Source organism: Papio anubis, chromosome 2, assembly GCF_008728515.1.
Source record: "Papio anubis isolate 15944 chromosome 2, Panubis1.0, whole genome shotgun sequence".
NCBI classification, from domain to species: Eukaryota; Metazoa; Chordata; class Mammalia; order Primates; family Cercopithecidae; genus Papio; species Papio anubis.
Genome location: NC_044977.1, coordinates 120055807 through 120069006, shown reverse-complemented (window position 1 = coordinate 120069006; position 13200 = coordinate 120055807).

Sequence of the window (13200 nt, the reverse complement as noted above, 5' to 3'; positions counted from 1 at the left end):
TCCTTCTTTTTTTTTTTTTTTTCATTCTTTTGTTTTGAATCCACCTATGTCTTTATATTTACAGTGGATATCTTGTAGATAGAATATAGTTGAGTCTTATTGTAATGCCCACTTGTACAATCTCTGTCTTTTAATCATTTAGACCATTTATACTTATTGATTGCTATAGTTGGATTTATGTCTACCATTTTATTGATTTTAAGTGTTCCATTTTATCTTATGTATTGGCTTTTTGTCATATGTCTTTGTATTATTTTTCTAATGGTGGCTGTAAGAATTACAACATGTTTAACTATTAATAGTCTACTTAAGGTTAATATATTACTAACTTAAGTAAAATGTAGAAGCCTTAAAACCATACAGGTTACTATGTCTCTCTGCCCTTATGTCATAGTGGTCATATGTATTATATCTATATGCACTGAAAATCTTACTAGATAATATTATAATTTTTGCTTTCAGCAGCAAAACATATATGTGTTTTAAAGAACTTAAGATGAAAATAGTTTTTAAAAGCATTTTATCTGGATGTTATTTGTTTTGGTTTTGCTTTTCCTTCATTCCTGAAGTTCCCAGTTTTTTTTTGTTTTCTTTTGTTTTGTTTTGTTTAAATATCATTTCCTTTAAGCCGTTAGAACAGGTCTGCAGGCAACAAAAATCTCCTGACTTTTCTTCATCTGAAAATATGTTTTCTTACTCTTCATTACAGAAATATATTTTTGCTACATATACCAATTTATGCTTCCATCAGTGTATGAGGGTCCTGTTTTCTTAGCACTTTTGCCAACCTCAGTAATATAGGTTGAATATTCCTTATCTGAAATGCTTGAGACCAGAGTGTTTCAGATTTCATATTATTTCATGTTTTGGATTATTTGCATTATACTTACTAGTTGAGTATGTCTAATCTGAAAATCCAAAATGCTGCAATGAGCATTTCTTTTGAGCATCATGTTGATGCTCAAAATGTTTTGGACTTTGGAGCATTTCAGATTTTGGATTTTCAGATTAGGGATACCCAACCTTACCATTTTTAGCTTTGCCAATTTGACAGGGTAAACAATGGCATCTCATTATTTAGGCATTAAAAATGTCTGCCTTGGAGGTTGCAGTGAGCCAAGATTGCGCCAGCCTGGGCAACAGAGCAAGACTCTGTTCCCCACGCCACCCCTGCCAAAAAAAGACTATCTTCCTTTAGTTATACATGGTGAATTTTTTTTTCACTTTGTTATTTATTTATTTTTACAAAACTTATACAAATGTTTAATTCGTAGGTAGGAAAAACTCATTTTTTTCCCCTCTTACAGTTGTTTTCTTTTTTGCTTTTATTTAGAAAGATCATTTGCACCCCAACATCAGATAAATATTTATCCACATTTTCTTTTGGCTCTTAAAAAAATAAATTTGGCATTTTTCTCCATGTGCCACTAATTGTTTTGGTTAGCATAAGGTAGGCATTTAAGTTTATTTTCGTAACTAGCAAATACATGTGCAGCAACATTAACTTATATATACTTTTTCCTTGTTTAAAATACCTACATTATCAAGTATTAATTGCTATTATTATTTATTTTAGAGCCAGGGTCTTATTATGCTGACCAGGCTGGACTCGAGCTCTTGGACACTATTGATCCTTCCACCTCAGCCTCCTGAGTCCCTAGCTGGGACTGCAGGCTTGTGCTGCCACACTTGGTTACGTGTTAATTACTTTTGTATAGTTGTGCCTGTTTCTGAGTTTTTAATATTGTGCCTGTGTATTTATATTTTACCATGCCACAGTTTTATAACGAAAACTTTTTAGTATTACCAGATTTAGCAAATGAAAAAACAGAACACCCAATTACATTTGAATTTCATATATATATCAATTTTTTTTTAGTGTATGTTCCAGATATTGCATGCAGTTCTGAAATTTGGCCAGGCACAGTGGCTTACACTTGTAATCCCAACACTTTGGGAGGCTGAGGTGGGAGGATCACCTGAGCTCAGGAGTTCAAGACCAACCTGGGCAACATGGTGAAACCCATGTCTACCAAAAATACAAAAATTAGTCAGGCATGGTAGTGGCAGGCATTTGTGGTCCCAGCTACTTGGGAGACTGAGGTGGGAGGATCACTTGAGCCCAGGAGGCAGAGGTTGCAGTGAACTGAGATTGTGCTACTGCACTACAGCCTGAATGACAGAGTGAGACCCTGTCTCAAAAGAAAAACAAGATTCTGAAATTTTATTTATTTTTTATAAATTTTATTTTTAATTGACAAGTAACAATTGTATATATTTATGAAGTATAATATGATGCTTTGATACATGTATAAATTATAGAATGATCAAATCAGGCTAATTAACATAATCACCTCAAATACCTATAATTTCTCTGTAATTAGTACATTCAAAATTCACTGTTTTAGCTATTTTTAAATATTACAATACATTAAATACATCATTATTAATTATAGTTATTATGTGCAATAGGTCACCAAAACCGACTCCTCCTGTGTAACTGAAACTTTGTATTCTTTGATCAGTGATTTACCTGAACCCACCCACAGGCTCTGGTGACCACTGTTCTACTCTCTGCTTCTATGAGTTTGACTGTTTTAGCTTCCATATGTAAGTGAGATCATGCAGAATTTTGTCTTTTTGTGCCTGGCTTACTTCAGTTAGCATCATATCTTCTAGGTTCATCCATGTTGTCACAAAAGATGGAATTTCATGCTTTCTAAAAACTGAATAGTATTCCATTTTCTATATACACTACATTTTAAACATTCATCTCTTGATGGGCATCATGGTTGTTTTCAAGCCTTGGCTATTGTGCATAATGCTGTGATGAACGTGGGAGTGCAAACATCTCTTTGACATACTGATTTCAACTCCCTTGGGTATATACACAAGAAGGGGGATTGCTGGATCGTATGGTAATTTTAGTTTTAGTTTTTAAAGGAACCTCCATGTCGTTTTCCAAAATGGTTATATTAATTTACTTTCCCACCAACAGTGTACAAGCATTTCTTTTTCTCCACATCCTCACTAACTCTTCTTATCTGTCCTCTTTTTGATAACAGCCAGTCTGACAGGTATGGAGTGATATCTTATTGTTATTTTAATTTGCAATTCTTTGACGATTAGGGATACTGAGCATTTTTCATATATCTTTTGGCCATTTGTATGCCTTCTTTTGAGAAATTTCTATTTAGATCCTTTGTCCATTTTTAAATTGAGTTATTTGTTTTCTTGTTATGGAGTAGATTGAGTTCCTTGTATATTTTGTATATCAGCCTCTTATCCAGTGTGTGATTTGCAAATATTTTCTCCCCATCTGTAGGTTGTCTCTTTACTTGGTTAATTTCCTTAGCTGTGTAGAAGCTTTTTAGTTTGATGAAATCCTATGATCAATTTTTGCTTTTGTTGCCTGTGCTTTTGGGGTCATATCCAAGAAATCACTGTCTAGACCAATGTGTTGCAACTTTTCCCCTATGTTTTCTTCTAGTAGTTTTATAATTTCAGATCTAGTGTTTAGATCTTTAATTCACTTTGAGTTGATTCTTGTATAAGGGATGGAATAAGGGTCCAATTTTATTCTTCTGCATGTGGATATCAAGTTTTTCCAACTTCATTCATTCATTCATTCATTCATTCATTGTTTTTTGGTTTCTTTTAGAGACAAGATCTCATTCTGTCACCCAGGCTGGAGTGCAGTGGCATGTTCATAGCTCACTGCAGCTTCAAACTGCGGGGCTGAAGCGATCTGTCTGTCTCAACCTCCCAAGTAGTTGGGACTACATGTGTGTGCCACCATGCCCGGCTAATTATTTTTTATTTTTTGTGGAGACAAGGTCTCACTGTGTTGTCTAGGCTGGTCTTGAACTCAAGTAATCCTCTCACTTTGGCTTCTCAAAGTGCTAGGATTACTGACATGAGCCACTGTATTTGGCCCCAACATTTATTTATTGACAAGACTATCCTTTCACCATTGTATGATTTTGGTACCTCTGTTGAAAATCAATTGACTATAGATATGTGGGTTTATTTCTGGGTTCTGTATTCTATTTCATTGCCCAGTGTGTCTGGTTTATGGCAGTACCATGCTGTTTTGATTACTATAGCTTTTTAATATATTTTGAAATCTATTAGTGAATTGATGTCAATTTTGTTCTTTTTGATCAAGATTGCTTTGGCTATTCAGGGTCTTTTGTGGTTCCATACAGAGATTCTGAAATTTAAATATAATAGGGTGTCTTGTATTTTATCTGGCAAGCCTAAATTCCAGTATCTGCCATACAAGTTGTCTCCAGTCTTGTTTGTTTTCCAAAATATCTTTTTTTTTTTTTTAAGAGTCCTTTGAAAACTGAGGGGTATTTTTTTTTTTTTTTTGAAAGTATTTCAATATTATTTAATGGCTACAACATCAAAAGAAAACAAAAATGGGAGGCCGGGCGCGGTGGCTCAATCCTGTAATCCCAGCACTTTGGGAGGCCGAGACAGGCGGATCACGAGGTCAGGAGATCGAGACCATCCTGGCTAACATGGTGAAACCCCGTCTCTACTAAAAAATACAAAACACTAGCCGGGCGAGGTGGCGGTTGCCTGTAGTCCCAGCTACTCGGGAGGCTGAGGCAGGAGAATGGCATAAACCCAGGAGGTGGAGCTTGCAGTGAGCTGAGATCCGGCCACTGCACTCCAGCCTGGGCCACAAAGCGAGACTCTGTCTCAAAAAAAAAAAAAAAAAAGAAAACAAAAATGGGTTACATTTTCATTCTTCAAAATAGATTAATATCAAAACATGCTAATTTCTTGAAAGCAGATTGGCCCTTTACCCCCACCCTCCCACAGTGTGTCTTTTCTTTTTCTCTCCTGGAGATAAAAGCTCTTAACCATTTGTTATGAATTGAATATTATGTATCTCCCCAAAATTCATATGTTGAAGCTCTGACCTCCAATGTGACTGTATCTGGAGGTACAGCCTATAAGGAGGTTAAATGAGGTCATAAGAAGCAGGCTCATCAGTAGGACTGATGCTTTTATAAGAAAAGGAAGGGACACCAGAGCTCTTTTCCTCTCTACCATGTGAGTACACCGGGAGAAGTGGGCCACCTAAAAGCCCGAAGGAGAGCCCTTACCAGGAACCAAATAGGCTGGTACTTTCATGTTGGACTTTCCACTCTCTAGAATTGTGAGACATAAATTACTGTTGTTTAAGCCATCCAGCCTATGGTGTTTTGTTATGGCAGCCCAAGCAGACAAATGTACCATTTGAAGACTAAATGTTGCATAGCACATCTCAATTTTTAAAATTTAACAATTATTTCTCTCTCACAAAATCCTACAAGTCAAGCATGCTACGTTTATTTTCATTTTATGTGGTAGTAAATGATTGAAATTTTACAAGATTATTTGATCCACCCAAGATGACTCAGCTGATAACTCCATAATCAGGCCTCAAGTTTACAGTGCGGCTGGTTTATAGGAGCCCATACCTGCTCAGGGTATGAGCTTATGTAATACTTTCTCTGCTGAAAAGAGCTAGTCCACCTAATACAAGCAACCTCAACTTTCCTACTCTGTCTAAAAATGTCTCTACATCTTTGTTGATTCTCCTTTCACGTTTCTGTCTCCTTTCTAATGTAGCTACCTGTGATTTTTTTATATCAAAGTTTCTTATGGTCCACTTATTCTCCTCTCACTCACCCTAAAATTATTTCTCAATTTGTTTTATTCCCTCTGTCTACACACACTTTCTCACACTTTCCCATTGGAAAGGACAGAAATAGATTTGGAGAGGCAAAGGAAAAATTACCAGCACATATACCAGTATATTTGCTGGTATTTCTTGCTTTATTGATTTGGGTTGTTTTGTGTTGACAAGTTATTATGATAAACAATAATTGAGCTTTCTTTTCCATACTTTCTCATTCTTCTTCTCCTCATATCTCATAATATAGTCCTACTATAAATTTTATTCCAAAACAAGGATTGTAACAATGTCTTTAATTATATAAACAATTATGGATAAATATGTAAATAATCATAATTATGTAAATAATCATTCACTGCCAAGCCAAGTAGGGTATTATAATGTTTTCTTTCCTATGCCACTCTCTTTGCAGGACCTAATAATTATGTTATATTTTCATATGTATTTGTCATATGTATTTGCCATATGTATATTTTCATATGTATTTGTTATATTTTCATATGTATATTTTCTATGTATTTGTCACTATTTTTTTCTAAATGCTCCAAATTATTCTTCATGTAGCCACACACATCAGATAATCCTTAAGTTTTGTTTTTCCCTAGAACTTTATTTTCCTTGCTTCAACTTGAATTGGTTGCTTTCTAGGCCCTAACGCTGACTGTCTATCTATGACTTCTCTCTTGGAGCTTCGTAACTCTGCTTTTTCTGAATCCCATGTCTTCCTTTCCCCCCCACTTTGTTTTGGTAGGATATACCTTCTACAAGTTTCATGAGAAAATGTCTGAAAGAGGTAAAATTTTGAGTCCATGCATGTCTACAGGTATCTTTATTCTACTTTTGCACTCAATTATCAGTATGTCCAGAGATAGAATTCTAGATTGAAAATGGATTTTCTTCAGAGTTTCTTCAGAAGGCATTTCTCTTCAGCTTTTTAGCTTCTGTAGTTGCTGATCAGCTATTATATGTTTTTATGATTTTGTTCCTTTGTATGTGATCTGGCTTTCCTTTCTAGATGTGTTTATGTGCTATTATGTTTTCTTAATCTCAGCTGTTTGGAAATTTCATGATGAAATTTTGGGGTTTGTTTGTTTATTGTGTTTGTCATACAATTAACTTTCAATCTCAAGTCTTGTTTCTTCAGTTCAGCAAAATGTCAGTATAATGTATCTTTAATAATTTCCTTCCCTCCATTTTGTTTTTCCTCTTTCAAAACCCCGTTGTTTGGATGGTGGTTCCTCTGGGCTGATCCTTTGTTATGTTTTTTCCCTACCTTCAATCCTACCTCTAATAGTGTTTAGTTGGTGAATAAGTTGTATAACTACTTTCAAAATTGAAAATGTTATCCCTTGTTGGTGGGCAAAAATGTTTGCTTTCATAATCAATAATGTGGCAGCAGTTGGGTATTAGGCTAGTTCTTTCTAATACCCCTTTCATAATTATCCTCCCACTTTGCAAAACGAAGTCATAATTCTCACTGGATTCTGACTCTCACCACGGTGCACTCAGAGTATTAAACCTTTAGAGGGCCAAATAAAGAGTAACTGGAAATCATTTTACCTATGCTGCCTGCCTCAATTAAAGTGCCATAAGAAATTGTATATTTTGGTCTGGGTTAGGATATTTTGAATTCAGGCATTGTAGAACTGGATAATATCCACTTTTGTTTAGCAGGCCTTACCTAATTATTTTTAAAGTACATTGCTCCTGAGGGAAAGATCAGTAAAGGTAAAGAAAACAAAATAACTGTAAGAAATGCGGGAGACAGGCTTATGGCAAGTATCCATGCCTCATCAATGTTTACCTATGTAAGCATGGGGATTCAGATAGGAGATAGTTGTTACAGGTAAGTATTACGGTACTTACTGGAATTGAAAAATGAAGTCAGATAGAAAGTAAGTCTGATGTGGAAAATTAGTTTGACGATGAGGACTGGATTTGCTCATTAGGTTATGACAGACATTTTCCATGAACTGAACAAGCTAACAAGCAAAATCCAAATTCTAATAATTTAATGGAAATACAGCATGTGATAGGATAGAAGAGTTTTATTTTATATATGTGAAAATACATAAAATTAATAATATTTCAGTTCTCCCAAATCTTTCTGAGTGTATCAGGTTAATCAGAGTGCCTCTAAGTAAATGATTCAACAATATAATTAATATTTTATTAAGTCTTAGTAAAGCTCTTTTGCCCAGAAAATAAGTGAGGGAACGACTGTAACAACAGACTAACAGTTTCTTTTGCAATGTATGTTCTTCCAAAAAAAACTGAAGAAGAGCCCAACTGAGTTATTAGCTGATAGATTATTAAAAGTTATTTTTATGATTAATTTTTATAAGCTTTTTGGCTATAACTTGGAAATGATTTATGCAATTGAATGACATTGGTCTTTCCAGTCCCATCTACTTATTAACAAAAACAAGACTTTCAAAACTTCTGTATTAGCAAACAGTAATAATAGAATTTGTGCTAAATACTGCTTTACCTTAGCAATAAGGTGTATCCATTTATTAATAAATAAATTAATTGAAAATAACCCCACATTTCTCATTGAGATGTATTTCTAAAATAAGTACTTTTACAGTTTGATAAAATAGATTTTATCAAGATTTGTAGAGAGATTAAAAGATGGCTGACTAGATGCAGCTGGATTGTGTCTTCTCTCATGGAGAAGAACCAAAATATTGAGTAATGCTTCACACTTTGAACAGATGTTTTAAGAGAAAAAAAACAAAATTTAACAGAGAGGTGACAGAAGACACCATAGTTAAAGAGGAAGGAAGTGGGGCTGGCTGCTCAGCATCACTGGGCATCAGGACCCTGCTCCTGGACCTGGACCAGACCCAAAGAAGGAGTGAGTAAAGGAGCCTCAGGGCACCATGTTCCTGCTCTGGACCTCTGAGATACTAGCTACAGGAGTTCCCATTGACACCAACAGACCTTTGGCCTGGTAGAGGGAACTGCCTGAAGAACACACAGAGGCAGTGCTTGAATCTGCATGAAGCCCAAAAAGCGTCAGTGTGCTAGGCAACTGAAGCAAAATGTGACTCTGGTCACCTACCCACCCCAAAGTATCTGTGTCTTGATCTAAGTGGCTACAGTTCCTGCTCTTTGCTGACTGAGAGAGAGCAGGGCAAGGGCATGCTCACATGCCCAAGATAGGCCTCGTCATCATTACCACAGGATGGGGTTACATTTGAATCATATACCCTTATGCCTGATGGTCCTTTTCAAGACTACTTGCCTGGCCTCCTGCAGGGGTAGGGGTGGAGGGTCACAGTATATCCTCCATTGCTCCCCCTGAGTGGTTTGTTGGTGGCTCGGGAGCAGTTCATCCCCCTATCACAGCCAGTGCTTGACCTTCAGGAGCAAGAGGACAAATTCACTGCTCTTGTCCCAGGTCCTCAGGACTTGAACTCACTATGCAGAGGTATGGAGATTAGATCTGTGGCCTGATTTTGAGCAGGAGCAGAGACTCCACTGTCAAAACACAGAGAAATGTATGGTGTGGGTTCATGTGGAGGTGTGGGGAGCTGGGCATCCCTCCCTTTGTGAGACTGGACGGCGAAAGGTATGACCTGATAGCTATAGCTTCTGCACAGGGCGTCTCATGGTCTGGAACACCTGGAATACCTTGAAAATCTGGGCACAGAAGACTTGTGAATACCCCAACCATTTTGACTTGTTGCTGGGTGTGCCCTAGCCTCCTGCTGGGTTGAAAACCCAGGGCTGCCCCTTTTCCCCTGAGTGGGCTCTGTAGAGGCACTTCCATTCCTCCCTGAAGGAGTGACCCCATGGCCTGAGAGCTTCCTCAGGCCCCCACCAAGGTTGGTGCTTGGACCAGCCCAGTTTTGCCTGCTGCAGTTATCTTAGCAGCAGAGCTTGGGAAGGGACCTCTGGGAACCCTATACCCTGCCCAGTGCCAGAGACACCCCAGTACTTTCCACAATCAACAAAGGTCAAGTAAAAATTGTACTGCCACCACTGCAACTGCCTCTCCCCTCCAAGTACCACCTACTGGCTGGCAGATCAAACTGTACAACTCATCACAATTTCTGCTGACATTATTGTACAGTGCTGAACCAGCTTTTACCCACAAGTGCTCTCTGATAGCAGGTAGGGTGAACTGCACAACTTTGTATAATTCCTGCTGACTGGGGAATGAGATAAACCTCCTGAGACATCCACCTCCCCCTGTCTGTAGTAGACAGTGTGCCCGGCCACACACACACACACATCACACTGCTACTACAACTTACAACTAGCATTTGAGAAAACCACTACACTAAGGCTATCTATAACCATGAAATTCAGACTGTTGGCCTACTGAAAAAATACAGAAGCAAAGCAAAGGACCCTACCTGATATATGTAATAGTCACACTCTCAAGGAGGGAAGAAAAAATCCACCCAAATGGAAGTAAATTCAGAAATAAGAAGTTACAGCTTCGACAGATGAGAAGGAGCCAGTACAAGAACTTCAGCACTACGAAGAAACAGAATATTATGACATCCCCCAAGGACCACACTAGCTCTCTAGCAATGGATTCTAATCCAAATGAAAACTTTGAAATGACAGATAGAGAATTTAATGTTTGGATTGTAAGAAAGTTCAGTGAGATCCAAGAGAAAGATGAAAACCTACACAAAGAAATCAGGAAAACAATTCCTGAGGGAGAAGAAGAAAAAGTAAGACACTTGAAAAAAAAATAGGAAAACAAAACAAACAAACAAACCCCCCAAAACTAGCAGAAGAAAACAAGTAACAAAGATCAGAGTGGAACTAAATGAGATTGAGACAAAAAAACACAAAACAAAACTCAACAACAATGACATAAAGGATCAACAAAACAAAAAGTTGGTTTTTTGAAGGGATAAACAAAATTGATAGACTGCTAGCTACTTTAACCAGGAAAAAAGAATATTCAAATAAGCACAGGCTGGGCATGGTGGCTCACACCGGTGATCCAGCACTTTGGGAGGCTGAGGTGGGAAGATAGCTTGAGTCCAGAAGTTCAAGACTAGCCTGGCAATATAGTGGGATCCTGTCTTCTCAAAAGAACTTTTAAAAAATTACTTGGGTGCAGTGGTGCACACCTGTGGTCCTAACTACTTGGGAGAGTAAGGCGGGAGAATTGCTTGTGCCAAGAAGGCTGAGGCTGCAGTGAGCTGTGATCGTGCCACTGCACTCCAGCTGGGCAATAGAGCAAGACCCTGTCTCAAAAAACAAACAAAACCAAATAAGCACACTAATAAATGATAGAAGTAACACTATGACTGATACCAAAGAAATATAAAAGATCATCAAAGGTTACTATAAGTACCTCTATGCACACAAACTAGAAAACCTAGAGGGAATGGATAAATTCCTGGAAACATACAACCTCCCAAGACTGAATGAGAAAGATACAGAAATCTGGATCAGACCAATAACAGTTAATAAAATTGACACAATAATAAAAATCTTCCAACAAAAAAAGCCCAGGACGAGACAGATTCACAGCCAAATTTTACCAGGTATACAAAGAAGAGCTGATACTAATCTTACTGAAAATATTCCAAAAAATTGAGAAAGAGGGATTTCTCCATAACTCATTTTACAAAATCAGTATCCCTGATACCAAAATCAGGCAGGGACACAAGAACAACAAAAAACTGCAGACCAGTAGCCCTGATGAACATAAATGCAAAGATCCTTAACAGAATATTAGCAAACCAAATCCAAGAGTACATCAAAAAGATAATTCATCATGATCAAGTAGGTTTTATTTCATGGAATGCAAGGATGATTCAACATATGCAAATCAATAAATATGATTAACCACATAAGCAGAATTAAAAATAAAAATTAAAAAAAACCCAAAATTGAATATGAATAATGGATGATAAAAACAAAATGAAAACAAAAACATAAACCATATGATCATAACAATAGATGCAGGAAAAGCATTCAGCAAAATCCAACATCCCTTTGTGATAATAACCCTCAAGACTCTAGGCATTGAAGGAACATACTTCAAAATAATAAGAGCCATATATAACAAACTCACAGCCAACATCATACCGAATGGGGAAGAGTTGAAAGCCTTTCCCATAAGAACTGGAACAAGACAAGAATGTCCACTCTTACCACTTCTATTCAACATAGTACTGGAAGTCGTAGCCAAAAAAGTCAGGCAAGAGAAAAAATAAAAGGCACCCAAATTGGAAAAGAAGAAGTCAAATTATCTCTGTTTGCTGATGACATAATTTTATACCTAGAAAATCCTGAAGATTCCTTCAAAAGACTGCTAAACCTTATAAATAATTCAGTAAAGTTTCAGGACATAATATTAATGTACAAAAATCAGTTGCATATCTATACACCAATGATGCTCAAGCTGAGAGCCAAATGAAGAACTCCATCCCATTTACAATAGTCATGTACACACAGAAAGTAACTAGGATTATACATTTAACCGGAGGTGAAAGACCTCTACAAGGAGAAATATACAAAACACTGATGAAAAAAATAGTAGATGACACAAACAAGTGGAAAAACATCTCTTGCTCATAGATTGGAAGAATCAATATCATTAAAATGATCAAGTTGCCAAAGCAATATACAGATTCAACACAATTCCTATCGAATTAATAACATCATTCTTCACAGATTTAGAAAAAACAATCCTGAAGTTTATATGGAACCAGAAAATAGCCTGAATAGTCAAAGCAATGCTAAGCAAGAAGAACAAAGTCAGAGGCATCACATTATCTGACTTCAAACTATACTGCAAGCTTATAGTAACTAAAGCAGCATGGTACTGGCACAAAAATAGATACATAGATCAATGGAACAGAATAGAGAACACAGAAATAAATCCACATGCCTGAAACCAACTTATCTTCAACAAATATAAACAATGGGGGCCGGGCGCGGTGGCTCAAGCCTGTAATCCCAGCACTTTGGGAGGCCGAGACGGGCGGATCACAAGGTCAGGAGATCGAGACCATCCTGGCTGACACGGTGAAACCCCGTCTCTACTAAAAAATACAAAAACTTAGCCGGGCGAGGTGGCGGGCGCCTGTAGTCCCAGCTACTCGGGAGGCTGAGGCAGGAGAATGGCGTAAACCCGGGAGGCGGAGCTTGCAGTGAGCTGAGATCCGGCCACAGCACTCCAGCCTGGGCGACAGAGTGAGACTCCGTCTCAAAAAAAAAAAAAAAAAAACAATGGGAAAAGTATACCCTATTCAATAAATGGTGCTGGGAAAATAGGCTAGCCATATGCAGGAGAATGAAATGGGACCCCTTACTCTTACTATTTATAAAAATTAACTCAAAATGGATTAAAGGCCTAAATGTAATACCTAAAACTATAAAAGCCCTAGAAGAAAACCTAGGCAAAACTCTTCTGGACATTGGGCTAGGCAATGTATTTATGACTAAGACCTCAAAGCAAATGTAACAAAAACAAAAATAGATAAATGAGGCTTAATTAAACTAAAAAGCTTCTGCACAAC